Genomic DNA, 15,226 nt, shown 5'->3' with positions numbered 1-15,226 from the left:
CATTTTATTTTTCATTTATATGTGATATCTGTTTGGAACTAAAATTTCTCTCTTTTCAGAAACAGAAAAAAAAAAACAATTATTTGGGGATATGTAGACCAAAGGCAAGTGATCTGAGAAGTAAGCACCCTTGTTCCTAGAGGAAAAGTCACTTCAGTTTATGGGAAAAGATATATTTGACCAAAACCAAAGGATTTCACAAAGAAAGGATAGTATACAATAGGCTTTCAAGAAAAAGTTTACAGAATGATGAAGGAAAATGTGTCTCTGTTTTTATGACCTGCCTGGAATATAGGATATATCTTTTTTTTTCTGACCCACTACCAAAGGAAGGTTGTGAAATTGCTGTGTTCAGTAGTGTTGCCCTAGAACAAGACACACTTATAGTGTGAAAGTAATAACTTTTATCTGCCTTACTCTCAGACTTCATGATCTTAGAATAAGTAGACACTGGCTCAGAGTTTAACCCCTGACACTTTTCCATTCTCAACCTGGCATTTAAAATTAGTAAAATGCGGATTTAACCTTCATTTCTTCCCTCAGGTCCATGTTATTTCTGTATTTCTTTAGTTATTAAGTGGTTTTTGATAATGAAAAAATACACATTGCGTTGACTTTTAGATATGTTTTATCATATACTATCCAGACTTTAATGTAAGGCATCTCAGCCATGTATGTTCAACCATATTTTAAATAAACAGACCATAACCATATTTTAAATTAAAATTGGGCAGCAGTTGTTTCCTATGAAGGAAACAGAAAGGTGTTGGAAAAAAGTGCTGAGTAATTTAAACCACATTTCAATGTAGTAATCTCCTTGAAATCAGGCTCTTTCTGAAGTGTCTTATTGCTACTATGAAATAAAAACAGGAATAAATTCCAGCCTTTAATGCATTTTATTGACCTGTACATAACATTACTTACAGCGCACATTTATATTCCATTTGTTCCCATGATTAACACTTTATTGGCGTTATTATTGTTATAAAGTTGTAGTGTATAACTGTACTGCAAGTTTTTGTGGAATTAAAATAAGCCAACAATAGGATTATCATTTAAGATTTAGAACAGAATGGTTAAATCGTCTTTGTTGGTCAGTGCAAGCAAATAACAAAGGACTTTCTGCTTTGTTTTTGCCGTTTCTGTTGGTAAGGAACGCTGTTATATACTGAATTTTATTTGAGATGTTTAGGTTCATCAGCCATGGCATTGGGAATCTTTTTGTCATGCTGAGTTTTTTCACTGGAATTTGTTATGGCATTTGCTGTAAATAGGATTTGACCTGTATAACCAACAGATACTGTAGTATGTTATTCTTTATCAGTAGTTTTCTGTAACTTATTATGTCTACAGTCTTTGTGTCCCAGCCCACCTTTATAATATTCTTAACAGGTACCCTTGTGAAGGTGAAAATTTCAGGTTTTCAAAAACTTTGAAAAAGCGTCTAGTGTTCTATTGCATGCTTCATATGGTAAGCATCTCATTTTATAAAGGAGACAGATTAGGCATTTGGGACTGGGAGAAGTCATGTCACTTTCTCCCTGTCATCTAATGAATAAGTGGACTTGAACTTTCTTTTCTCGTTTCCAGTAGCATTTGGCTGAGATGTGAAGAGTACTTGCAATAATTGTATTCAGAGTTTTCCACAAACTTGGTTTCTTATAAAAATCCCCTAAAATATAAGGAGCAAATTAGACATAACCTAATATTTTCTATTCTAATTGATAACTAAGTAAAATGAAAGAAAACAAACACTTTAGTCTGTCCTACGTACAGTATTTTATTAATGGTGGGGTTTAGACCAGTGTTTTCCACAAATATAATACATCCACATGTTACCTAATAATTAACATTTTTCTCTTGATTCTGTTCATGTTGGTTAAACCCACTTTATACAAAGTTAAAATTTATGAATGTAAAGACATTCTAGGGATATTGGGTAAATGGTTTGTCTGAAATTTTTCAGAACTTTTCTAACATCCATTTTGTGCACAAAAATCTTAATTGTAACAGTGCCATACATCTAGTTTATTAGGAAGCTCGAAGGATTAGAGTTATAATTGTTTTATCTACTTAGAGTGAAGAAAGTTTATTGGTGAAATAACATTTATTATTGTAATTGTTATTGCTTGAGTAGCATAATTTCACTGTATGTTACAATCCATTAGCCATTGTCATTCTCATGAAGTTCAGTAAGAAATACTTCGTATTTAATACCTTTGCTTTTGAACAACACTAATAATTTTGTTTCCCTTTGGGGCATACAGCTGTTTCCAGCCTACTCAGCACCATGTCAGGGCATAAAATCATCTTGACAGAAAGCTCTAAATTATAAATAGTCCCATAATGACATTCAGCTTGGGTGGTACATTTATAAAAGGAGTTATTAAGGAAAATGTCATCCCAACCCATTACTATAACTGGGATCCTTCACATTTCTGCAGCCGTGGTGCCCAGATAATATTTGCATATGTAAGCATTTAAACAATTAGGACTATCAAATTTACAAGTATAAAGATATACTAGGGATATTGGATAAATGGTTTCCTAAAATTTTCTATCACAAATACCTCCTAATACATGCCTTCTCCCTATGGAGACTGCTGAAAGACTGGAGTATTCAGACTCCAAGGTTGTGATACTATTCAACAGGCATAGCACTGGAGATACTCCATATATGATAAAAGAAAAAAAAAGAATTGGAAGTTGATTCTTCTCATTGTTATCTTATAGGCAACTTCAGAATATCGGATGTTGAATAAAATTCTGTGAGCACTTTTTTCCTAGTGTAAATGTTGATTATAAGTTACTTGGTGTTACTGTTCTGATTTTTAAATACCCAGTTAATTTTAGCATCTTATTGGCACATTTAAATCCTATGAGAATTTACTTTTAACTCAAGGCATATTTTTCTTTGAACAAAATTATATTTTTTCAAAACTCTAATTTTTAAATAACTGTATTTCTATAAATCATCTATTTTGTACTGCTTGTGTAGTAGATTATGTCAGCACCTGAATGTAGGACTAGGTAAGAGAGAGTGAATGGGGAAAGCAGAGGATGGTAAATTTGTAGTGAGTCCGTGTTGTAGAGCTACACTTAACAAGCTTTAGTCTGTGTTATGGTCATCACTGAAAATATCTAGAGCATTCATTGCTGGGTTGAAGCTGGCATTGCAGAGATGTTATATTAGATTAACAGGAACATTTAGTCTCTGTGAATATGTGTATGTGTGTTTATGTATATGCGTATATGAACATTTATTTTATATAAAGTCCTATCCCCTAACTCAGGAGTTTGTAAACCTTGTTGCATGGTGCTGCTTAATGGGCCATGATCCGTATGTCAGACTTCTAATTCAGTTTTTAATCACATTTTCTCCTTTGATCCCAAATCCTTCTCAATAGAGACATTTTCTTACTAGGTTTCTGCCAGTTTAGCAACATTTATTCCTCTTTTAGGCATGTCTTGAAAACAGCATAATAGGTTTATTCTGTCTTTTCTCAATTTCTGTCTCTTAAAAGTGATTTTTGTCAAAGGTTCAATGTTCTGAGTTGTTCCCTATGCCACCTAATCACTTTAGCCACTTAGCTTTGAAACTGTCTGGTGAAAAATAAAGTTGTACTGGCAGATGTAGGTCAATTCGTTTGATTTCTCATTTTCCTCATTCCCCCATAACATGACCCAAGGATGATGAGAAAGTATAGTATTTTTAGCTTTCTTTTGAAAAGCTTTACATTCTGAGTGAGTTTAAGCCACTCCAATTTCTGATACTTTAAGAGAATCCTGCTGTTTATTCTAGATTAGGCTCTAGCTTTATAAAATAATCTTTTGTGTTAATGTTCAGCAGGAGGGGAGCACAAATCAGTCAGTTTGATTTATTTAGCAAATATTATTTATTACCTTCTGTTATGTGCCAGGCACTGTGCTTGCCACTGAGGATAACAGTGTTGAAAGATATTTTCAGAGGAAATCATAAACTAGTGAAGAATATGGTTAAATATGCTTAAGCCTTTGTTGATTGGTGAGTTAAATTGCTAAGTAAATTATTTTAGGCCCCTGTAACAGACTCATAGTGATCTTATGCTTAATACATCCCTGAGGATGAGTCTGAAAGTTAGAGGGTTTTCATTTCATTCTTTTCTGTTGACATTTTTTCTTTCATCGTTTTTTTTTTTTTCTGCTTTATGTCCCCAAATCTCCCCGTACATAGTTGTATATCTTAGTTGCAGGTCCTTCTAGTTGTGGCATGTGGGAAGCCACCTCAACATGGCCTGACGAGTGGTGCCATGTCCGTGCCCAGGATCTGAACCAGCAAAACCCTGGGCCGCCGCAGCAGAACTCTCAAACTTAACCACTCGGCCTCGGGGCCAGCCCCCGCTTCCGTCATGTTTTTAATGTGGTCTTGAGCAAGCCCTACAATATATTTATAAAGTCGGTAATGTCTGTCTGTAAACTATTATGAAATCTTTGGGGGGAAAATGCTGGGTCAATAGAAATATTGTCCTTTCAACAAACATGTACTGAATATCTCTGATTGAAGCACTGTACATTAGGCTCCATGACCAATACAAAGGTAAATGAGACAATTGTCTAGGTCTAGGAACTGACAGTGTAGGGTATAGGGTAGAAATGGGGTTGGGGGAAGTGTGTGGAGAAGGGGGTAATAGTCAAGACATTTCTTTAGTACTTTCATGTAAAAGCAAATGTATGTTAAAATGAGCATCTTATGATAATTATATTCTCTCTTATGACTCTTTTTCCATCTGTTCATATGATTTGTAATGGGATATTTTCCATAAACTTAATGGGCTCTGTAGACTCAAAAATTGTTAGTTTCTTATCAACCTAGTTAAATAGTTTTCTTTAGCTTTGCTTCCTTTTCACTTGTATTGCCAGAGTACTTAATCATTTTAATCATTATTAAAATACATCTTCTGAATATCAACTATATGTGTCAGGGTTTTCAAGTCTGAATAATATATCACACCATTTCATGGGGTGGGGGGGAAGTCCTCAATGATCTCCTTCCCCAGTGTTGACTAAAAATATTATTTCAATGTTACCTAAATATGTGGTGATATAAAATTAAATATAAATGCTTTATACTTTTAGCTCTCGTGACCGTAATAAATCTAATAGAAGCAAACTATAAAATCAATAAAAATGTGCATTTCCTACATTAATTTAGTGCTATTGATGAAGTTATTTTCCTGAAACTAAATTGCTGCTCACAGTGTGACTGTGATCCTGGTAGCTACAATATAGATTTTTTTGAGCTTGGCGTGCTGATGGGGCCATGTGCCTTCACATGACTCAGTTTTCTCAGCACACTTTTCCAACCCACTGGGAAAACTTACTCGTATGGTGTAGTGTTAGGTCATGTGACCTTCATTTATGAATCATTTAAATATTAAACTTTTTTATTTTCTATTTTCTTAGTCTGTGATACATTAAGAAGTACTTGGCTTCAACACAATGGTAAATGCTTCAAAAAATGTTGGCACCAATATTATGTAACAATACTTTGTTATGAGATAGCAGTCAAATTATCAGAATCTGCTTTAGTAAAGTTTTTAGATTGTTGTGGAAAAATTGAAAATTAAAAAGTATGGTAGAGGGGCTGGCCCCATGGCCGAGTGGTTAAGTTCATGTGCTCCTCTGCGGTGGCCCAGGGTTTTGCTGGTTCAGATCCTGGGCACGGACATGGCACTGCTCATCAAGCCATGTTGAGGCGTCATCCCACATGCCACAATTAGAAGTGCTCACAACTGAAAAAATACAACTATGTACCAGGGGTCTTTGGGGAGAAAAAGGAAAAATAAAATCTTTAAAAAAAAAATTGTAGAGTATTCATGGACCACTAAAGATAGACTCTCAAAGATGTCTTAGACTCTAGTTTGAGAAGTGTTATAAAATGTATGATATATACATATATATAGACACTGTATATATGTGGCATAAACAAGTAGAAATCCAACACCTGTTATAAAATTAATCATACAGGTACTACATGGATATAAATTACTACATTGTTAAATGTAATGATCAAATTAACTATTGGATAAGTTACTTTTATTTTGTGGGTGCAGTCTAAGCACTTAATACAACTATGTGAAATTAAATTAGGTTCTTTTTCTGATGTTTTTGAGCTTGCATTCTTTTTTGTAAAAATGAGGAAAAATAAGATTTTGTTGGATGATACTAATAAACGTGGATTAAGAATAAAGCAAGGCATTGCAAATCATTTATGTAAAGGATAATAACAGATTCATTTTAATAAAAGGCAACAGAATTGTATTGAGCTCAGGATAAAAACAGTAGTGGTCATCACTAGTTATCTTCTTTACTGGGTTAGGTAGGTAAGGGAAGAGTTTGTGTTTTTGTAAGCATTTTCTTCCTACAGAGTTATCAGACTCTATAGTTTATATAACAGGAGGCTTTACTAACCGACATCTGCTGCAACTCTCCCTTTCTAGGTCTAGGGGAAATACTGGCCCTCTTTCCCGCTGAGTTCAGCCTGAGCTTCTCAAGTCGTTTTTACTAGCTTACAAGATAACCACTGTAGTTTAAAAATAAGCCAATGGTTTTAGGGGAAAAAATACTGAAAGGGAGATGGATAAAGAGTACAAATAAAGCATAAGGATATGGACAAACATACGTAGGGGTCAATTCCCAGCCAATTCTCTTCAGTCCATAAATGCTGGAGAAATGTGCTATGTTGGCACCATACGTTACTACATTCGTCACCCGAGTCTTGGTCATTAGTTATGAGAAAGGAACAAATGAAACTATGAAAGGAAAGACTTATCTTGATTTTCTAATGCAAAGCATGTAAACCCAAAATTTTAATATTTTAATCTGGCTATCTCTGGGAAAACAGTCAATTTATGTTACTTCCTGGTTTAAATCCTTCAAAGACCGTACCACTTCTTATAGGACCTTCATGCATTTTCTCCTGATAATCTCGTAAGATCCCTCATTGCGCATTGCATGCCAGTGACAGTGACCTATTTAGTTTGTTCTTTACTAGACTGTGACCTCTGTGAGAAAAGGTCCCAGAACTTCATGCAATACTTAGCATGCAATAGGCTTTCAGTAAAATTTTAATTTAATTGAACTTTAATTGGATGATTCTGGGCAAAAGCACTTTGGCAGTGAGTAGATTTTTTCCACCTTTAGTATATTCTAGAGCAGAGCAGTGAAGATTGGAGATAAGAAACAAGTTTTAGAAGACCAGAAAATACAGATTTTGCACAAACTCTGAATAGTTGAGTTCAATTCAACGTGCATTTATTGAGTAATCAACATTTCCTGCTATTCATGAAGTTTGGTAACTTGTATGGTTATCAAAGCCACGTTGTTGAATATGTACAGAATGATGAGGGATGTAAGAAGTATAAAAAAGACTGCAACCGTTATGCTGAAGTTTCTGTTTTTCGTTTTTTAATTTGGTCTCCAGAGACAACTTGTGAAGACAAAAGCATGAGTATTTCAAGTTTTCTTTTGAAAACTGAGTCATAGATGTTGCATTTCAAGCCAAGGAAAGGTTTGATTATTTTACATTTCATGGCTTTTTAAAATTCCAGTTGCTATAACAACTTTGCTATTTCTTTATTATTTTTAGCACTTCAGTTGCCATAACAATAAGTTATCTTAAAAAATAGCAATTTTCTTTTATAAGGGAAAAATCTCTTTCAATTAAAAATGAATTTGAATCAACATTTCGTTTCTATAACGTGAACCCATTATTTAAAATGTAATTGTGCTGCTCTGTTTTCATGTAATTTTAGCAGAATTTTACAGGAGATGTTTTAAGGTTCACCATTTCCCTCTACGTTTTTACTGTACAAAAACTAAAGGTAGGTGGCTGTATCGAATCCTTTCTGTGAGGCAATATCTAATAGGATTTCACTGATGTAAAAATGTTATTAAACAATTTAATTTCCAGATTTGTTGTTCCATAAAGTAAGAGAAGAACATGATTGATGGATAGCTCTTACATGGAAGATGTAAGAAAGCTTGGAATTTCCTTTTCTCCTGTGTTATTTTTAAGTGTATTTATCATGTCTATTGCCATACTAAAACGGTTACAACCTCACTTACCTAGAAATAACTGACAGCTCAAGCCTGAGCTATGGCACTTTAATCGTAGAGCAATACTTCTATTTACTCTTTAAGAAAAAATTCTTGAAAGCATGGTTTTTGATATTTAAGCCTCTAGAAAATTAAAGATAGCAAATTAGAAGAGGAAAGAGGACTACTGCTCTATTTGCTATGCAAATCGAGTCAGAATATAGGGAGCTGTATATTCTTTTCTAGGTGCCTGGTTATTTGTGGAAATTAAACAAGTCTCTCTTGATATACATATCTGTATATACATGTATATTGAGTCCAGCAGCTACAAATGTATGATTATATCGTAAAACAGTGTTCTAATTTGACGTTAACAGTGATGATCCAAGACTGTCAGGCAGACGTTAAATTATGCTCAGAATTCTTAGTTTAAGAAGGCAGAAGAGTGGATGATACATCTTATAAAGATTTACATTTAAAATTTGATAGGGTAAAACAAAATTTTAAGAAATTAAAAAGAGAAACCCTCAGTTATCAGGGAATTGCAGGATCCATGTAACTGACATTTTTATAGACTAGTAGTCTAAAAAAAGGTAATTTTTATATTTCTGTGTTGCTAATCATGTAAATTTCCTAAGATGCATGGTCAGGTTCAGATAATATATTTGTTTTAAGAATGTACTTTCTTTTTTTTTGTGAGGAAGATTAGCCCTGAGCTAACTACTGCCAGTCCTCCTCTTTTTGCTGAGGAAGACTGGCCCTGAGCTAACATCCATGCCCATCTTCCTCTACTTTTTATATATAGGACGCCTGCCACAGCATGGCTTTTTGCCAAGTGGTGCCATGGCCACACCCAGGATCCAAACCGGTGAACCCTGGGCCCCAGAGAAGCAGAACGTGCAAACTTAACCGCTTCACCACTGGGCCGGCCCAAGAATGTACTTTTTAAAAGGAATGTTGAGAGAGATGGCAATTCAACAGAAAAGTGAAAGTATTGTTATTAATTTTCTAGTCTCAACACGTTACTTGTGGGTGTAGTTTTTTAAAGAGAAATGAGTAAACAAAAAGCCTGTTGATAGTAAGGAGTGTATTTACCTTACTCTCAGTGAACTTTGAATGAACAACTGCTATGTGCTTTTCATGGTTTATTTTTAATTTCTAATTTTCATAACCAATTTTAAAAGATGGATATTATTATCTCCATTGTACAGATGAAAGCTGAGACACATGGAGAGACTAAAATACCCAAGGCCTCATAGTTAATGAACACTGCAGCCAGTGTGCCAACCCGAATCTGGTTCATTGTAAAGCCTACGCTCTCTAAGTTATAGTCTTCCTAGTCTTCAGACATATTAAATGTTCACTAAAGGTAGTATGATAAAGGTAGTATCATAATGTGGGGAAAATGGGAAGAAGGATCATACTGTGCATGGTTCTATTTTATTACTCTGCATACTATTTTTGACCAGTTAATTTGATTTTAATTATATATTTTATGTTTGAGGGTTTCCTCCACTAAGAGTTAAACATACATGTAAATTAGTATTTTTCTTTCTTCATTTTCCTTTGTGATTGACTGAAGATAATGGACTCTCTCAAAGATTTTGCATTCTCGGCCAGTTGTCTTAGATGCCAGGTAGCTGGGGCAGTCTCAGAGTGTTATGTAACTGGCATTTAATAAGAGAAGTCTTTTCTCACTCAGTGTCTCACTTGCATCTGGGCTGTTGTGTCTGTAAGTACGAATACTGAGCCACGAGTCAGGTATACTGTTTGAGAGAGTGTGAAAGTAGGCCCAGGCTACATCTACTTGTTCTGTCCAGTGATATCTTTTTTTTTAGACATTTCAGTAGCTCTCATTCTTGATGGAACATTGCTTTGGAGGAGTCTGGTAGTTTTCTTTTTAAACGTCAGTATATATGATTTCCTGGCAATAGTTTAAAATTCACTCAAGTAATTTAGGGCTGTTATTTGATGGCTTTACACAGAAATGGAGCACTTGAAACATGCAGTGCAATCATAGCTTTGTCATTCTCTTCAGCTATAACTTACAAATAGATGACACGCCCAGATCTTAAATATTACAGTTTGATGAGTTTTGACATGTATGCATGCATGTAACCCACAGCTATCAAGATACAGAATGTTTCCATCATCCCTGAAAGAGTTTCCATGTTTTGACATGTATGTGTGCATATAACCCACAGCTATCAAGATATAGAATGTTTCTGTCATCCCTGAAAAAATTTCCTTACCTTATGCCACCAGACACACACCCACACACACCCACACACCCCTGAGGCAACTATGTTCTGATTTCTTTCATCAAAAATTGGTTTTGTCTCTGCCAGTATGGACATATCACAATTTGTTTATCCATTCCTCTGTTGACGGATATATCAGTTGTTTCCAGTTTTTGGCTATTAAAAATAAAGCTGCTATGTACATTTGTATACAAGTCTGTGTGGATAGATATTTTCGTTTTCTATTGGTTGAAATTGATGAGTCTTAGGGTTGATTTATTTAATGTTATAAGAAACTCCCAAACTGTTTAGAAGTTTTTAAAGTCGGGACATTTTACATTGCTACTATCAATTTATGAGAGTTTCGATTGTTCTGCATCCTTGCCAACGTTTAGTATTTGTCAGTATTTGAATTTGAGTCATTCTAGTGGAAATATAGTGATATCTCATTGTGATTTCACTTTGCCTTTTCTTAACGGCTATTGATGCTGAGTTCTTTTTCATTTTCTTGACAGCTATTTGCGTATCTTCCTTTGTGAAGTGTCTATGACAGTATTTTCCCACTTTTTAATTGGGTTATTTGTATTTCTATTAACAAATTGTAGGAGTTAGTTTATATATTTTGGATACAAATCCTTTGTTAGATATATGTTTTGCTAATATTTTCTCCCAGTCTTTTCACTTACTGATTTTCTTAATGGTACCTTTTGAAAAGCAGAATTTTGAATTGAAGTATAATTTATTAAATTTTTCTTTTATAGTTATTTCTTTCAGTATCCTAAGATCCCTTTATGGGGCTTTCAATCTAGTTATGGAGACAAAAGTTAATGAAATAGATCATTATAAACTATGATAAGTGTGGAATCTAGTCTAATCTGGGAATTCAAGGACGATTTCCCTGAGTAAGTGGTATTTGAACTGAAACCTGTAGATTGCATCTGAGGTTAGTAAAAGAAATGTCATGGCATAGTAAGCAACGGGTACAAATATCCTGAGGCAGTAGGGAACATAGCAGATATACGTGTGACTGGGGATGGGTGGAGTGCGGGGAGGTAGAGCCAGTTTAGCTAATCCTAAACAATATAGAAGAGATGTCAGGTTGGATAGATATATGGAGAGCGGATTTTAATAGGACCTGTTAGGACTTTATCCTAAGGGCAGTGTGATACCACTAAGTGTTTTAAACAAGGGAGTGATATCATCTGGTTTGCATTTTGGAAAGAATATTCTGTCTGTTTTGTGCATAATGGATTGAAGAGAGGTCACAGACAACTCAGGAAGACCAGATTGGACGCTGCTGCAGAAGTCCACACACAAGATGATACTAGCTTGTTTAGGGTATAACAGTAGAGATGGAGAAAGGTTAACAGATGGGAAAAGTAGTTGAAGAAATAGATAAATTCTCAATGCATGCACCTTTTCATATCTTTAAAAATATATGTTTTAAAAAACTGTTTACTTTATCCTTTGTTTTTTGTTTTTGTTTTTGTTTTTACTTTTTACGATGTTATATTGGTTGTGTAGTTCTTGATACTCAGTGCCTACTCTTTATCCTGTTTACTATTGATGGCTAATGTCCTTCCTTTGCTTTGCTGTTTAGGTCCTATTGAGTAGTTGCTTGAATTGCTTAGATGTTTAATAATGAAATATTGATACATATAAAGGAATATATAAAATGTATTTAAGGTATAAATGAAAAAGCAAACACATGTGATGTATCATCTCATAAAATTATACAGTTTTAGCTGTTAGAAGTAATTCTGAACAATCCCAAATAATTCCTCTTAGATATTCTCCAACCAGCATTCATCAGTTGAAAGGAGAGGGAGGTGGTTGATAATAACTGTAATAAGAATGACAATAATAAAACACCTAATGACCCCTAAAATGAAGAGAATTATGCCTAATATAAAAAACAGAGAATGCTTTATGTAATGAGCTATGTAAATATATGATATCAATGCTATTTTGTTATTAGAACTTCACATTGTAAATTAGTTCCTATTATAATCAGATCAGAAAAAAGGATGGAAAAGAAGAAAAGTGAGGCACTATTAGAAAGATTCAGTCTGTATAAAGAAGAAAATTATTTTGTTAGAACTACTGAAGGTTTTTTAAGGAAGTTAGTGGAAGTTTTGAAAGAAGGAAGCTTAGTGGGTCAAAGGCACTACTTCTCTGCCTCTCATATTATGATATACTTTTGGAAGCATGTACAGTTATGGATTATTTTCAGTATTCTTAGACCCAACTCTCTGCCAGAAATTATTTTTTGGAAATAAATGTGTCAAACTAAGGTGATCTAGTATTTGAATTCCTCTAAATGAGATTTTTTCCCATTTCTCTGATTTTGGAAATAGTACTATTCAAAACTTTTAAAAATATGTGAAGTCTATACTTTTAAAATGATTTGTTTAGAATTTTGTGACTTGAACTAGCTTTAGTAATTGATGATATTTCACTTTTCAATGGTTTTGTAGTAAAGCTTAGTATTTAAGTCTTTTTTATATGGAATGTGGGACCCGAATATTTATCAAATGTAATTTTTATTTTGAATATTTATTATTATTATAAAAGCGAATGTTAGTTAAAGACAATCTTGTTTAATTTTAATGCTTTTAGATATCCCTAAAAGTCAAATTGCATCTCTGTAAAGTAGGACTTTCTAACCTTTTTGTGTTAAATTTAAATACTAAGATTATTGTTCTACCTTGTTTTATAAATTTTTCTGGTAATGAGAAGTGTGCTTCCATTCTGTATTTCACCCTGAAGATTTTAACAATAATATGGACTTCCTGAAAGGCAGTTCAACAGGGAGGAAAGAATAGCATTTTCTATTCTTTAGAAATCATTTTTTGAAATCCAAAATAATTCTTTTTAGATATTTCCTGACTGGCAGCCATCAGTGGAAAGGAGAGGGAAGGAGGGAGGGGTTCCTTAACATGGTGTTAAGAATGACAGTTTTCACAACTCTGTAAAAGAAGTCAAGTTATACTTACCTTCTCTAGTACCACTTTCTTCCTTTGGAAGATGATACTTATGGGTACCTACTTAACAGAGATTTAAGATTTTTATAGAGAGAAAATATATAAAGCACATGACATAATGCTTGCACATAGAACGTGCTCAACAGATGTTAGTTATCTTTCATTTTCATCTTAATTTTCTGATTTAATTCTGAAATACTTTGTAAATTAGTTCTAAGTCACTTTTAAGAAAAGTGCTGACCCCATACGAAGTAGGCTTAAAATAGTGAATGTTTGTCCATAGTAAGTCAAAATAAATGGAAATATTTTCAACCTCCATCAAATAAGCTTAATTTGCATTCTTCTAACTTGGGTTTGGGTAGCTCAAGTACTGTGTGACAAAGTTCTTTGGCTCTTTGACTCTTTTTCGTATTAGGATAAAAAGCGAACTAAGCAGTCATTCTATTTATTTCTAATACCTACTCTTCTTAGGTCATATCTGACCTTAAATAGTTCTCCAAATAGATTTTAGTGTAGAGCTATTAGTTTCAATGCTTTGTTTATACTATTAAATACATCAAATTCGGATGTTTAGTGTGGGTTTGGCAGGGATTAGAGAGATTATTAAGTGACAACTTCTATTAATCAAAATATAATTATATTTTAGAGAGTAAAAATCATAGCTATATCACTTGAGTTCCTGAAGACTTAGCTGATTTTTAATAATTAATAAGTTTTTTCTGCCAATGAGCATTAGATTACTGCTGACTTTTTAGTGTCATAGTACCTTGTGGTAGTTTCTCTATAGGTTTTAAAGGTGTATCCCAGTTTTTTTGTTTTCCTGTCCTGTCCATAAGAAATAATATTTACAAATGCTATAAGGAAAATACCGTTGGAAATTCATACATGCCATTAATCTGTCATAAGGATCGGTCAGTTCTATTGTCTTCTTTTGTCAATCTTGATCGGAGCTTGCCGAGTAAGTCTATAAGCCTGCATGTGCCTGGCAACTGTTACCTAGTGACAGTTTGAGCTGCAGTAGCCATTGGCTGTGCTGTTGATTGGGGCAGGAGGACCGAGTCACCTTTCTGATGGTGAGTTCTTCTGCATCAGCTCAGGATGAGGAGGAGGAGCAGGGCTCCGGCTCAGGTGGAGGCAATGATACTGAGAGACTGTGAAGAATATACCGACAGCATCCTGGTAACTGCATCACAGTAAATCGGACTTCTGAATCAAGCAGCCCAGCCTAGCAGCTGATAAGAGTGAATGTAGGTGAGAAGCATTGCCTTATTCATGTAACAAGAGAACTATTTTGTGATAAGTGAAACTAGGAATGTACAAGGAGGACTATCCTGTGGCTATTATAAAAGAAGGAGGACTTCTCTGAATGACTTGGTGGTGCACGAGAAAATAACTTTTGGAAGAATGCTTTTTATTAAGCTGCTGCATTGTTCCTGAAGGAAATGTTTTTATTTCTAATGCATGGTATTGCTTCAAAAGATATGACAACAAAGACTGGCAAGAGACTCTCTGAAATGCCTATACTTTAAAAAAGACTTTTGACAAATGTTAACCTGATATCAGAATGACCTTGGAAGCCTTTTGGATGGATTCTATTCTGCCAGCCTCTCAGTGTTTCAAACTCTAGAATTTAAACTCACCCTGATGCTTTAGAGGTATTTTAAAACAAGACCATCTTATAATCTATCTAATGGCCCCTGTATTAATTGAGTACTTGCTCAAAATAGAATACAGAAATAGAAGAGGCATTTTCTTAACATATGGCTGCTATATAACTGCAAATATAACAGACAAGGTAATTTTCCACTTTCAGAAGATTTAGTCGAAGTAATGATTTAATGTGTTAATCTTCTAATGAAAATAGAAAAGATACAGAAGCATAGACCATGAAGCCTACTAGAAATATCTAAGTAATAAATAATGATA

The 15,226-nt window shown here is 34.1% G+C and overlaps 1 protein-coding gene across 7 annotated transcripts in view; it reads left to right on the top strand.

Annotated features, from left to right (window-relative positions):
• The window catches only part of RABGAP1L (RAB GTPase activating protein 1 like), a 668,256-nt gene that overhangs the window by 204,241 nt on the left and 448,789 nt on the right, over positions 1-15,226 (top strand). The gene's annotated exons all lie outside the window — the stretch shown is intronic.

The sequence above is a fragment of the Equus asinus genome, chromosome 25 (assembly GCF_041296235.1).
Source record: "Equus asinus isolate D_3611 breed Donkey chromosome 25, EquAss-T2T_v2, whole genome shotgun sequence".
NCBI lineage: Eukaryota > Metazoa > Chordata > Mammalia > Perissodactyla > Equidae > Equus > Equus asinus.
The sequence above is the reverse complement of the archived record's forward strand: the minus strand, read 5'-3'. Positions and strand labels throughout refer to the sequence as shown.